Raw genomic sequence first — 13,265 nt, forward strand, 5'->3', positions numbered from 1 at the left:
AATAAGAGCAAGACTTCAGTATTGGAGCTAGTGGTATAAGTAAACCACAGCTAAATAAAGGAAAGTAAAATGAATCTGAATTGGATTTATCATACAAAGTGCCCCCACTATTTTGATGATCTGTGGTTAGGAATTTATGTAGCTTGAGTGGGGTTTTTTATTCTTTTCTTAAAGGAGTTTGTCACTCTCGAGTGGATTGCTTTTAACACGGGAGTCCTCTGTTTGTCCACCCAATGCAGGAAGGGACTCGGTTTGTGGCCAGAATTTTTCTAAACAGCTCCATACCCACAATCAGGGCCAGGACCTCAGCGGCTGGTCTCTTTAGAAAACCTGGACACACGTTACCCTGGGAGCTTCTAAGTGGCCGAACACATTTGAGAATCCAGCCACATATTTGGGCACTTATTTGGGAACTGAATGCTAGTGGGGAGGACTGCCACCTCTGAGGTGTAAAAATACCAGGACATCCAGGACAATCTAGAGGCCACAGAAGAGGACAACGGGCAGGATATTCTGAGCCCGCTGAAGGTTTCCTGGTCATTGTTACCGTCTATGTTTTGTTTTTTAAATTGTCCATAAAATACTACGTTTCTCATTTAAAATAACAGTTACAATTAAATCTCATCATAAACATGCTCCACCTACACTCACAGGGTTCCTCTTCGCTACCCTCTGGAAGATCCAGCCAGAGTTGATCTTCTCGGATTCGATTTCATGTGCCTAGTGGGGACATGCAAAATAGAACTCTCTGGGGTCAACAGTCGACCCCTGGACTCCTAATTCTTGCGAGGAGTAAGGGAAGTAAACAGGAGAACCTCCCACAGTGAGGACGGCCAGGTAAGTCAATGGTAGATAAGTCAATTCCAGCTACACAGTTGATGTAGCTGGAATTACTTATCTACAATTAACTTTAAGATCTAGTGTAGACCTGGCCACAGTCTCATGCACATTAATGCCTCTAATCTGTCCAGCCTGACTATTAGCTCTGGCTCAGGTCTGCCAATGCGGGGGGCGGGGGGGGGGTACGACAAAAAGAGCAGTTGCCTTTGGGCCCGGTATTCCCAAGGGACCTGGTAGTCCATCCGCAGTAGCCGTGATGGCAGCCAGATCTCTAGGCCACCTTGAAACACTGCTGACTGCTGTGCCACCTCTCTGCACGTAGTGGGGGAACCAGGGCTGACTACCCTACACCCCACCCCTTCCATCCTTGGCCACACACCTTCCAGGGGCAGGGAGCTGGGCTCCCTCTCACTTTGCCTGGCATCAGCTGTCGACACCGCTGCTCTTGCTGCTTGAAAAGTTTTGGGCTTTTAATTTTCGGTTCTCAGCAAGCTAAAAAGCAACATGTGCAAAGAAACAAGCAGTCCTGTAGCGCCTTAAAGATTAACACATTTATTTATTAGTCTATTTCCTAATACTAACTAGATATTACTAACATGGCTACCCCACTGAGTCTATGTGCAAATTAAGATGCAAGCCGGATGGGACTGTTTTTGTTCTGTGCTTATGTGATGATGGACCTTGGTCAAGCTCAGCAGAGGAGTTTGTGAAAGACAGAGAGACAATATATAGGAAAGGACAGAGGGGCTACGTCTACACTACATGTACGTCTACATGAGCAGATGGGAATAAGGGGACTTCGAAGTAGGCGGGGTCCTTTCGAAAAGGAGCCCCATCGGGACGAGACACGCGGCGGTGAGGCACGTCAATTTCGAAGTGCCGCGGCCGCCCGCATGCTAATGAAGCGCTGAATATGCATTTCAGCGCTTCATTAGTAAACTTTGAAATGGCCATTTGCGTGGCCATTTCGAAGTTTGGGGCACGTGTAGACACGGCCAGGAAGTATGAAAAGGAACAGTGGAGTGGATTGGAAAGAAAAAGGGAAGACAATATTTAGCACACACACAGCTTCCTATATTCCCCACACTTTTGCGACAGAAAAACCATCGTGGTCTGTGGGCATAAGACAGGCCCTAAGTGGGAATATTTTTAATACATTTGTTCCTTGGGTAAGAAGGAAAACATGTTAAATGTAAGCAGTGCATGAAGCAAAGGCAGGGCCTAGCTGCAGGGATGAGACATCATAAGCAAAACCACTTGTTGGGAGAAAATGTGGGTGAAGATGTGGATATGTCTGAGTGGATCGACTGGATAGTAACTTAAATAATTCACTTTGCAATGCATTGTTCGGCACGTCTGCCTTTTGAAAGTGTAATTTCACAAGTAAATTCCCAAGCTGTTTGCAGTGTTGCATGTTGTTAGAAAAAAAGTTTTAGCTTAGCTTATCCTCATGGCTTGCTTAATTAGTCACCTAGGTTTAGAATCTATCATCCAAGCATACAGTACCAAAAGCTGCAGTACGAGAAATCTAGTTGCCAGTTGCCACTAGCTGTCATTTTCTTATTTTATATTACATAATAAGTGCCCCTTCTTTTGGGGCATCATAGACTATAATGTTGATGCCTTAAATCTAGTCCTTATTTTACTTCAGCTGAACTCAGCTTTTCCACGGGACCCCATTCTATACTTTTCTCAAAAAAATGACGTGCCAGTGAGTTCAATAGGGGCTACTCCAAAATCAAATGCACTCTAAGCACAGAGTCTATGTCTACACGGTGCCCTAACTTTGAAATCTGCGCAATGCAAATTGTGTAGTTTATTTCGCATCGATTTCAAAATAGGCTATTTCTGCATGCTATGCTGTCTAAATGGCACCACACGCCAAAAAAAGCCCTATTTTGAGGCAACCCTGTACCCTCCTGCAATGAGGTGGACAGGGATGCCAGAACAGCGCACCTGTTATCTTAAAAACCGTTTCGAGACAACAGCCACATTGCTTAGATGCAGGCAGCTATTTCGGGATACTTCTGTATCCCGAAATAGTGCCCGCTGTGTAGACGCAGCTCTCCGTCTTAGCTTTCTCGGTAACTTGATTTAAATCAATGATTTTTGGGGGTGTGATTTAAATCGCAATTTAAATCAATTATTTAACTCAATGCGCTCTGGCTTTTTTTCGTGGTGTGAAGCTTAAGTTTAAGGGGATTACTTCTGGTGAGTGAAGTTAAGCTAATGAGCGGGTGTGTGCTGGATCGCCCCTGGGATTGTGAATTTCTTGAGCAGTAAATTTTGCACTGTGAGAGCCCACTGTCAGCACTCAGGAAATAAAACAGACTCATAACATTAATGCCAAGAGAGAATAAACATCAGCTCCCTGGCAGGGCTATTGATGTTGAACGCAGAAATGTTTGCTTACAAGTTTCAATCATGTTCTAGACCAAACTTAAAGCTAATTACTTCTGCTGCTTTGTACCAAATGCCGCACCCCCTCCCCTCCCAGCACTCCCCATGGCTGGGCTGTTTCCCACAGGGCATCAAAGCATCTCAAACAATCTGCCAACTGCATCGCTAATTTTACATTTTTCAAACGGGAGCAAATGCTACAGTGTACTGAACCGGCCGCGCTGTCGGAAAATGTGTTCAGTGCAGAGACGATCGTTGGTCAGAACTGGCTGAGCCTGCCTGCGGGTTATAGTGCCATACCTTACACTGCATCTACTGGGGGCAGAAGAGCACGTCTGCACTCCTGAGGGCTGGGAGTTAGGAACCCTAGGGTGAATCCTGCTTTTGACATGGCTGCGCTAGCCCTGAGTCTCCTCTCGGTTACCTGGGTGACCAGTAGATCAGAGGTAACACTGGTGCGTTCAGTGATGTGTAACAGCTTGGCCATCCAAACGCACCCCCTCAGGGCCTGACGCAGGAAGACATCAGCTCTGCCTCAGTTTCCCCACATCCTCTTCAGCCCACGTGAGCTGGACCTGTGACTTAGCTCTTCAGCCAAGACGCTTCACGGAGGCCAGCTGGGCTCAGTTTTCAGGCCCCCTTCCTTTCCATTACGGCCCCCAGCTGCAGTAGCCTGTGTTAACATCCAGCTGCAGGTTCCTGGATTTCAATGAAGCCAACAATCTGGCTGGGTTGGGTCAGGCCTTGCCTCCAGCAAAGGGCCACCATCCCTGGCTCACCTCTGGAAGAGTCTGTCTGCTCTACTCCCCAGTCAGTTCTCCTTCCGTTTATACCTCCCTTTCCCCCAGTCCCAGCCAGGTCACTCAGAACTGGGTTAACAGGGCGAATGTCTGTGTATTAACCCCTTCATGTGTGGGGCGGGGGGAGGGTTGTATACTCCAGGGGTACGTGTACCCCTGGGAGCACACAGAGCTCTTCCAGAGGGTACATTAACTCTGATTCTGAACTTTTTTTATGAATAAAAAAAATCAGACTTATTTTACATTCATCTAATTTTTTTTATTTATCCTTTTTGCAGAATCATAAGTACAATGGCAAGTGTATCGCCTATAGGTGAACTCTTCCAAGCAGCCAGTTATGATTAAATTGCTTAAACAAACATGTTGCACTGGTAGAAAAAAAAATTGTGCACCTGAAAGTTGTAGGTACCGAGGGTACTTACAATTTTTTTAAAAGGGGGTATTTTACTGAAAAAGAAAAGGCTGAGAAACACCGGTGCACACCCTGTCAGACTGATGTAAACCTGGTGAAGGTGATTATCAGGCTCATGGTGTGACCTTGATAACATCACTTATACCCCCTCTGTGCCTCAGTTTCCCCATTGGTACAGCAGGGGTAACAATGAACTCATGTAAAGAGCACTGAGTGCTACAGCTGAACTGCGCGAGGTAGCTGGACAGTGCTATTACTGTCGTCATGAGCACATCCCGTAGAAAGGCCCTTAACACTCCCCCTTGCAAGAGTGACACCTCACTGTCGTCCAGTCCCACACAGGGGAGATTCCCCCTCTTTTTACAAGCCAGTTTAGAACAGACAGCTCCGCCAGCTGTTTGCACAGCTGCACCCACCATGCAAACCCTGCCTGCACCAGCCAAATTGGTGCGCTTGGCTGGGCTTGTTAGCACGTCCACGACAAACGAGCTCTGACTGGATGGATCGTTTGCCTGTCAGCTAACTCACCCTCTAACAGCGGCAGGTAAAAGTCAGCTGGGCACACGGAAGCAGGGTTACCCGGAGCTCTGGTAGCTCCATTCAGCACCGCTGACCAGGGTGTTAGAAGTCCTGTCAGCAGCGCAGCAAGGCTAAGGTAGGCTCCCAGCGTGCCATGGCTCTGCACCACTCCTAGAAGCAGTGGCATGCCCGCGTCGGGGCAGCTGAGGTGCTGCATGCAGCCCCTGCCTCAAGCACCAGCTCTGGAGCTCCCATTGGCTGGGAACCACGGCCAATGGGAGCAGTGGTGGGGAGCCTGTGGGTGGGGCAGCACGCCGAGCTGCTGGGTCGTGCTCTGCCTAGGGGCCAGACGGAGACATGCTGCTTCTTCCAGGAGCTACTTGAGGTAGACATGGCCTGGAACTGGCACCCCTACTTCATCCCAGCCCCTTGTTTCAACCCTGACCCCTCCCCACCCTCCAAATCCCTCATCCCTGGCTGCACCCCAGAGTCTGCACCCAAAGCCAGAGCCCTCACTAACCTCACACCCCAACCCCCTATCTCAGCCCTGATTCCCTCCTGCCCTCCAATTCCCTCACTCCCAGCCCAGAGCCAATTCCCATCCTCCAAACCTCTCCGCCCAGCTCAAAGCTCCCTCCTGCACCCCAAATCCCTCCTCCGTGGTCCCACTGTGGAGTCTGCACCCCCAGCCAAAGCCCCCACTAGGACCATATCAGAACCCCCTGGCCCAGCCTGGTGAAAATGAGCAAGTAAGGGAGGGCGGGAGGGTGAACAATGGAGGATGGGGAAGATAGAGTGAGCAGCGGTGGAGCCTCAAAGGAGGGCGGGGCAGGAGGTGGGGCAAATTTGTTCAGTTTTGGGTAAGTATGAAGTTGGCAACCCCACTTGGGAGCTCTTATTGCAAATCCCCTGCCAGGACAGCCAGAAAAGCACCCTCTTGTTTTCTGCAACTCTCCAGTGGCCAGTGCAGAGAAACCACCGCGCAGATTTTCCCAGGTGGATTTCCCATATTTATTGACACTGCAAACTCTCGGGGCACTCACATGTTTGTACAATGCCTCCGCCGGCACCGGGCTGCTGGCTGCTCCTGCAATGCAAACAATGCCGTATGCTCCGATTTCAGAACAGCGCAAGCGAGCAGACTGGGACAGTGCCCTGCCCTTCTCTTTAGTGCCTCTGCATGGGCTGGCACTTCGGCCAGGACAGTCCCAGCTCTCTCCTGGTGCCAAGCAGAGTCTCACCTCACCACTCACTCCAAGTCCTATGACCCGTTCAGACTAGGGCATAAATTGGGGACTTGGCTGGAAGCCACATGCTGAGTCTGAATGGAATGTTCTGAGTAGCTAAATATGGGAAGGGGAGGTATGGAAGCCCCCGCCAGCTGCTTGCTGATGGTTGGCCGACCAGGGCCAACCTTCTGCAATTAAGACATAATCCTTCATCAGCCAGCCAGGGCACTGTCTGCCCAGCACCAGTGGGCATCCTTCCACCTTCCCTCCCTTCACCGCTTTGTTTGCAGACTTCTACCACGTTACTGGCAGATGGGAGCCAGCCAGGCCCCTGTGAGCGTGGGAAGGTAAATGACTCTCCACAGCCCTAGGGGATGGAGCGGGGGCATCTCCTGAATAGCGAGGGAACCCGTCAATGACAGGCAGAATAAGGATAAAACATAATCCTGAGCAACTCCTCAGTTTGTCGTGCTGCCCTTCGCTCTCTCCTGCCAGCCACATGAGCTGTGCGCCAGAGAACCAGGGCTGCTTCTCCCCACAGCAGCTCTGCGTGGGAGGGGAATTCAGAGGCCCGGGGAGACTGGTGAAGTTCAGAGGTGGTTATACTCCCAGGATGTTGAATTCCCGTGAGGTGCCCAGCGGTATCATTACACCCCTGAACAAACACCTGTAAAAATCTGGGCCTCAGTGGTTTGCCCAGTTCACAGGCAGCTGGGAGAAGTGGACTCTGGCCCCACGTCTCCCGGATCCACGGCTATCACTCTAACCATCGTACCATCCTGTCTCTCACGCCCCCGGCCCATTACCAATGGTGAGGAGTTTCATAGCAGCTCTGTCCCCACCCCCAAATCCCTAGATATACATCAAGCGGTGGGGCAGAGCTGGGGTGGCCTCCATGACGTTTGGATTTTTCCCAGATTGTCCCTATCACAGATGAGCTCAGCAGATAGAGAGGTACCCAAAGCGGATTGAGTTTTGTTTCCAGGCCAGCTGACCCCCTCCCCGCTCTGTCCTTACCCTGGCAGCCTAGCACTTATTCAGCGCCTTTCCACTTCTCGCATGGGCGAGCATTCCTACCCCATTTAAAGGCAGGGCCAAGGGCACATTGCAAATCAGTGGCTGAGAACAGACCTTAGCTCCATGATCAAGCCTTTGGTCTAGAGCTCAGCTGACATACACTTGCTAGCACCCAATACAATTCCATAGGAAGAGCCAAACACGGAGTGACTGACCACAGCCAGAGCAGAATGAAATCAGCTAATGCCCGCTGATGATCCCTGATATTTGCCCCCAGCCCTGTTAACAGCAAGGACCTCCCTTCCCAGCCACAATCCCAGTGCCGTGTAGCCACAGTTATCCACCCCAGGCAGGCCAAGAGAGACCCAGGGCATTTTAATTGAATTTCTAGATTATCCCCCTGAGAAATAATCGCCTTAACCTCAGCCTCTTGTAAATTCCCTGAACCTACTCTCCTTGTGCAGGGGAAGGGATTTAGCATGGGGGCGGTACAATTTCCCAGCCTACCAATGTCATCTGTGACCCATCCTCTGGGATTCAGTCCCAGGCTAGGCTGAGCCAGTGCCATGTCTTTGCCCTAAAGAATAGATCAGCTCCCTGAGGTCCCAGATCTTAATAGGCAGTTAATGCTTTGCAGCTGTGCTCTCTCCAGAGGCTTTGACAGCTGATTGCTCAGGGAGGTTGAGCTCTTGCAGGTCTTGTTAATTTCACTGGTAACTGGCGCTGCGCAACACCTGCAGCTCAGACCAAGCAAGAATGGCACCTGGGAGAAAGGCTAAACTGTTTGCAGGAGGCAATTAGTTACCTGCTCTGTACTGTCCCGAGAGCCCTTTGGGGCGCTGTCAGGCAGCGAGTAAGGAGAACAACTTGGCCAAGGCTGAGCTAGATGGTCTGGAAAGAGCAGGGTCTTCCCTAATTGCAAACACCTGCCCTGGATGCATTCCGTCTGTTCCATGACAAACTAAAAGATTTGAAACACCTGAGCAGGCCGGCTGGCGATAGGTGGGCCCCTTTCCTGGATGAGAAAGAAAACCTGATGGCACAGAATCCTCTGCAATGCCTAGGACAGAGTTAGAGGAAAGGGCCAGATGTGCAATGGTCCCTATGCTGACCCCATGGCTTCCTAGAACATCTGGGACAGGAACTCAGCTCCTCCTGCTCAGCAAGCTCAGATCCTCCCACATCCGCTCAAGGAGAGCCTCGCTGAGGTTAATCATTACTAGGGTTCTCCTCTGACCAGGGCTGGCCATGGAAAGGCAGCAGATTCACTCCTTTAGCACTCCCCTGCTCTCTGGCCCTGGATAAATAATACACCTGCATTAGTGGGACATCCTGTCTGCTCACTTCCACTGCGCTCTGCCTTTTGCTGGCGTCTGGTGGCCCTCTCAGCCATGTTCCTCCTGCCCTCGATCTGAAACAGCTGAGTTCCCTCCTTGCTCTCTGCCATAGGTCACTGGATTGGTTTGTGTTGTTGCCATGAAACATGCCCTGAATTGAGCGGGGTGCTCCTCGGGGGACAGTTTGTTCTGATTCAGCAGGAGGGGGGACTTCCTGCAGCCCAGCAGAGATTCAGGCTCTGGGCTGTGCCCTTTCAGCACTCCCACCTTCCCAGGCCTGATGGGATCTGTTGGCAGCTACCATGCACCATGGGAAGCTACAGAAAAGACAGGAGCAACAGCCAAACAGCTCCATGCCAATTTTTAACCCAGCAGAGAATGGGATCCCCAGAGCAGAGCCCCGCCCCTGGCTTGGGATGGTGATGGTTGCACAGGATCGTGACTGAGTCAGCCACGTAACAGCAGCACAAAACGAGTGAGCAGCAGCAGCCTGCATCTAAATACAGCTGCAGAACAAGGGGCTGAACTCATCTCAAGGCTCAGCTGTGAATAATGCCAGCCCCTCTGAGGTTGGATTAAAGGAGCAAAAGCCCCAAGCAGAATTTGGGAGCCAGCTATTTCAGGGCAGGGATTCTTCAGCTCACAAAGCTCTTCCAAGGAACCCCACTGCAGCCCCCCCCCCCCCGCCCTTCTAGTCCTGCTCATGCACCCCCCTCCAACACTGCAGCACCCCCTGCTGTTCCAGTCCTGTCACCGCACCCCCTCCAACACTGCAGCACCCCCTGCTGTTCCAGTCCTGTCACCGCACCCCCTCCAACACTGCAACACACCCTGCTGTTCCAGTCCTGTCAATGCACCTCCTCTAGCACTGCAGCACCCCCTGCTGTTCCAGTCCTGCCAATGCACCCTCCAGCACTGCAGCCCTCCCTGTCCTTCCAGTCCTGCCAGTGCACGCCCCCCAACACTGCAGCACCCCCTGCTGTTCCAGATCTGCCAGTGCACCCCTTCCAGCACTGCAACACCCCCTGCTGCCACGAGTCCTAACCGCTGCCACGAGTGAACTTCAGTTGTCCTCTTTCCTTTTTCAAAGGCAGCAAGTGCTATGTAAGACAGCCCTGTCTGAAGAGCCTAGTTAGGCTTGTCCCAGCCCAGTGGCTCCAACCCTCACTTAGGATACCTGGACAAAAAAGTAGTCCAGTAGCACTTTAAACACTTACAAAATACTTTATTAGGTGAGCTTTCGTGGAGATTACTTTGTTAGTCTTTAAAGTGCTACTGGACTGCTTTTTTCTTTTGATAGTATATAGACTAGCAGGGCTCCCTGTCTGTTAGGATACCTGGGTGTAAGTCCCTGCTGTGCCACAGACTACCTGTATGACCTCAGGTAAGGCAGTGTGCTGCTATGCCTCAGTTTCCCTATCTGTGCAATGGGGATAATAGTCCTGCCTGGGCTCACATGGGGTAGTCAGATGTCAAGATGGAAAAGGTTCTGAGCTCTACAGATGAAGGCATGGCGTGGCAACGTGGCATTTTAATTGTTTGTTTCACACTCATTCTTGCCACATTTAGAAATGTGTGAGAAAACAGGGCTCGCGCTTTCTGAAAATGCCACTGGTGGGCAGAGCCCATGCCTGGAATATGTCGTCTCGAACGCTGGCTGCTTCACCGACCAAAATGTTCTCAGGATCAGCGCTTTTTCGGTGCCGTTCCCTGCTGGTACTGAATACCAGCACCTCGGTAACCCTAGCCATAGGATTGGCTGAGGCGGGGGCAGGGAGAAGAGCGAGCTAATTACCAGCTTTTTTTTTAAAAAAACAAAAACAAAAACAAGAAAAAAAATACACTGTTTAGGATTTATGTGGCCCTACGCAGTACTATTAAATTGGTGCCCCCTAGACCTGCCAGCAGCCAGCACGGGGGAAGGGACAGAACATGATGATGTAATGATTTTTTTAGAGATGTGATCGTATAATCTTCAGCAGCACAAAAATGAAATACTTTTAAAACAAATTTTAAACTTAAGGTCCTCTAGACCAGTGCTTCCTACCCTGGGATGTGCGGACCCCTGAGGGTCCAGGAAGGTATTGCAGAGGGTCTGTGGAAAAAAGATAAATAAAAATGATCACAGAAAATAAGTTTTAAATAAATTGCAAAGTTACAAGCAATTATTATATTTAAATTAAATACCTTCCAATAACATTGTTGATTGCTGTCCAAGAATCTCTGTTGTGGTTGCCTTTTTCTTTTAATGCAGTGAACATAGCGGGTACAATTGGCTTTCACAGAGGTCTGCGAATGGTTTGGGGGAATGATGGGAGGTCCGCGAATGGTTTGGGGAGGGACTGGGGGTCCGTGAACAGTTTGCAGGGGTGACTGGGGTCCCACACTAGAGAAAAGGTTGGGAACCACTGCTCTGGAAAACTCGGAAGCTGAAAAGGGTTGGCAACTGGCTGTTAAATGGCTTCATAACCATTCAAATGGCTTTCTTGGGTTCTGCTAATGGCTCTGGCTTTGTCACTTTTAGGTTAACTAGATCAAAGCAGAGCCACAGAACAGAGATAGGAAGAGGCAGGTTGGTGGATGTGCACCTAATCTTCTGCTGTGCTATGCAGTTGTTTTAAAGAGCTGGCAAAGTGGGTCCGAAAATATTTCTGCGGATGGGCAAGAATGACCCTGTTCACCAAGTCACCACGGGCGTAAAGGGAACGGGGGTGTACGTGGGTAACAAGAAGTGCGGACGGACCAGAGAGCAGAGCACGGTCGCATGAGACACCGCAGTGCGGTACAGACACAGCATGCAGATGCAGACAGCAAGGCGCATTCCTTGACGGAGCGTTCTTAGCCCCAGGCAGGATCCAGAGTCAGTGAGCAGCCCCAGGAATGAGTAACAAAGCCACCCCAGCTGTGGGGTCCAGCCTGTTCACCCTGCTCCTCAGGCCCACCCTGCCAAGTCCTTTCCCTCTGCAAGGGAAGGGAGAAGCTGAAATGAGGTTAACCCTTTATTCTCCCAGGAGCATCTGCACCCACTTTGAGATGTCCGGACTCCCTCTAGAGGCACAAGGAAGTTCACATCCCAGCAAGAGGGCAGGGACTGCACTTGATGACCTCCTGAGGTCCCTTCCAGTCCTATGAGATGTGTGTATCTCCATAGTTCACTCACTGCTTCATCCTTCTCTGGTCCCAAGATGCAGCTTAATGAGTAGGGGCGATGGGAGGTTGTCTTAAGAAATATTGTCAGACCCACTTTGCCTGCTCGTTAAAAACCCTGTGCACTTTGCTTAAGACCAGCAGTTTGTTCTCATTCCTTGATGCCACAGAGTGTGGGGGTCACCAGGCCCTGCCCCGCTGTGCAATCAGATGTGACTCATTCAACAGGGAGAACAGATGGTTTATTAGGCGACAGGGACACAGCACAGAACAGACTTGTCAGCAGAGAAACCAGAAGCCATCAGTACAATCCGTGGGAAGAGGGGTCCCAGACGGAGTCCCGGAGCTGTGGCCCTGACCCTCCTTCCTCCCTCTCCAGCCAGACAAGACAGCCCCTCTCAGCAGCCCAGTTCCCATTCAAACCAGCCAGGCCCCTCCTTTGTCCTGTTTCCCAGGGAAGAAAGGTGTCGGCCGGTTGCCTAGGTTACAAAGAGCAGAGAGGGCCACTGCCCTCATGCGAGAGGTCAACACACTGAAACTCTCAGCAACAACAATACACTGATGTTGCACCTGGGGAAACTGAGGCACCAACCTTGGGTAGTGACAGGACAGTAGGAAACACATGCAACCCAACCAAGGGGGAAAAAATCCTCATATGCCCCACTCTGTCACACTTGGTATCATCCCCCCTCTCCCTACAGTGGTGTGTGGGATGCTGGGGGCTAGGGAGCCGTTGGTTGCCACCCCTCCACCTTGGAGGTGGCTGCATTCCCAGGGTGCTGTACGTAAGCAGCTTGTAAAGCCCTTCCAGATGCTCGAGGGCTCCAGTTGCTAGCTTAGTGCAGCTTGCCAGTACAGCATTAGAACAACAAGTGTAAAAAGGAAAGGGCTGGCCAGCTGCCTCCGTTCCACTGGCCCGCCAGCCAAGGTAGCTGCCACACCCACGTGCCGCTGGAATCACTGGAGTTTCGGCTCACAAGCCGGATCTCAAGGACTTAAGCAGAACTTGAAACCACCTCTGCAGCTGGCCCTGGCATGCAAGGGACTTCTGGTGCTCACTGACCTCGGCATATACACCAGGCCCTCAGTGCCACAGCTACTTTCACCAAGAGCCTTGGCACATTATTTGCAGCGCAGCTGTTTGGGTCTGTGTTTATGCAGCCCCTGACACAGTGGGGTCTTGTTCCATGATTCCGTTTTCTAATAGCTGCAGTAGCCCTGGCCTGCTTGGCCTGGCAGATTGTGCCTTTGGCTCTGTGTGTCTTTTAGCTCTGGCAGTGAAGGTTCCTACACTGCAGTCTAGAAGGCCCAGGCTTGAGCCCAGGTGCTGCTGAATGGGATCTGTTGGTATCATACTGCCACAAGTACCCAGGCTGGCTCACTAAGAGGGAGGTGTTTTTAATTGCCAGCACGTAAAGGAATCAGAGCCACCATTCCCTCTATTTTTATCCATCCGTGTGCAGCATAAATTTTGTTATGCGCACTGCTCTGTGGGGATGTGCACCACCAATAGAAACGCATGCTGCTGGCCGTGGGTGCTCTGCTAATCAGCTGGGCAGCGTTG

Source organism: Carettochelys insculpta, chromosome 16 (assembly GCF_033958435.1).
Source record: "Carettochelys insculpta isolate YL-2023 chromosome 16, ASM3395843v1, whole genome shotgun sequence".
NCBI lineage: Eukaryota > Metazoa > Chordata > Testudines > Carettochelyidae > Carettochelys > Carettochelys insculpta.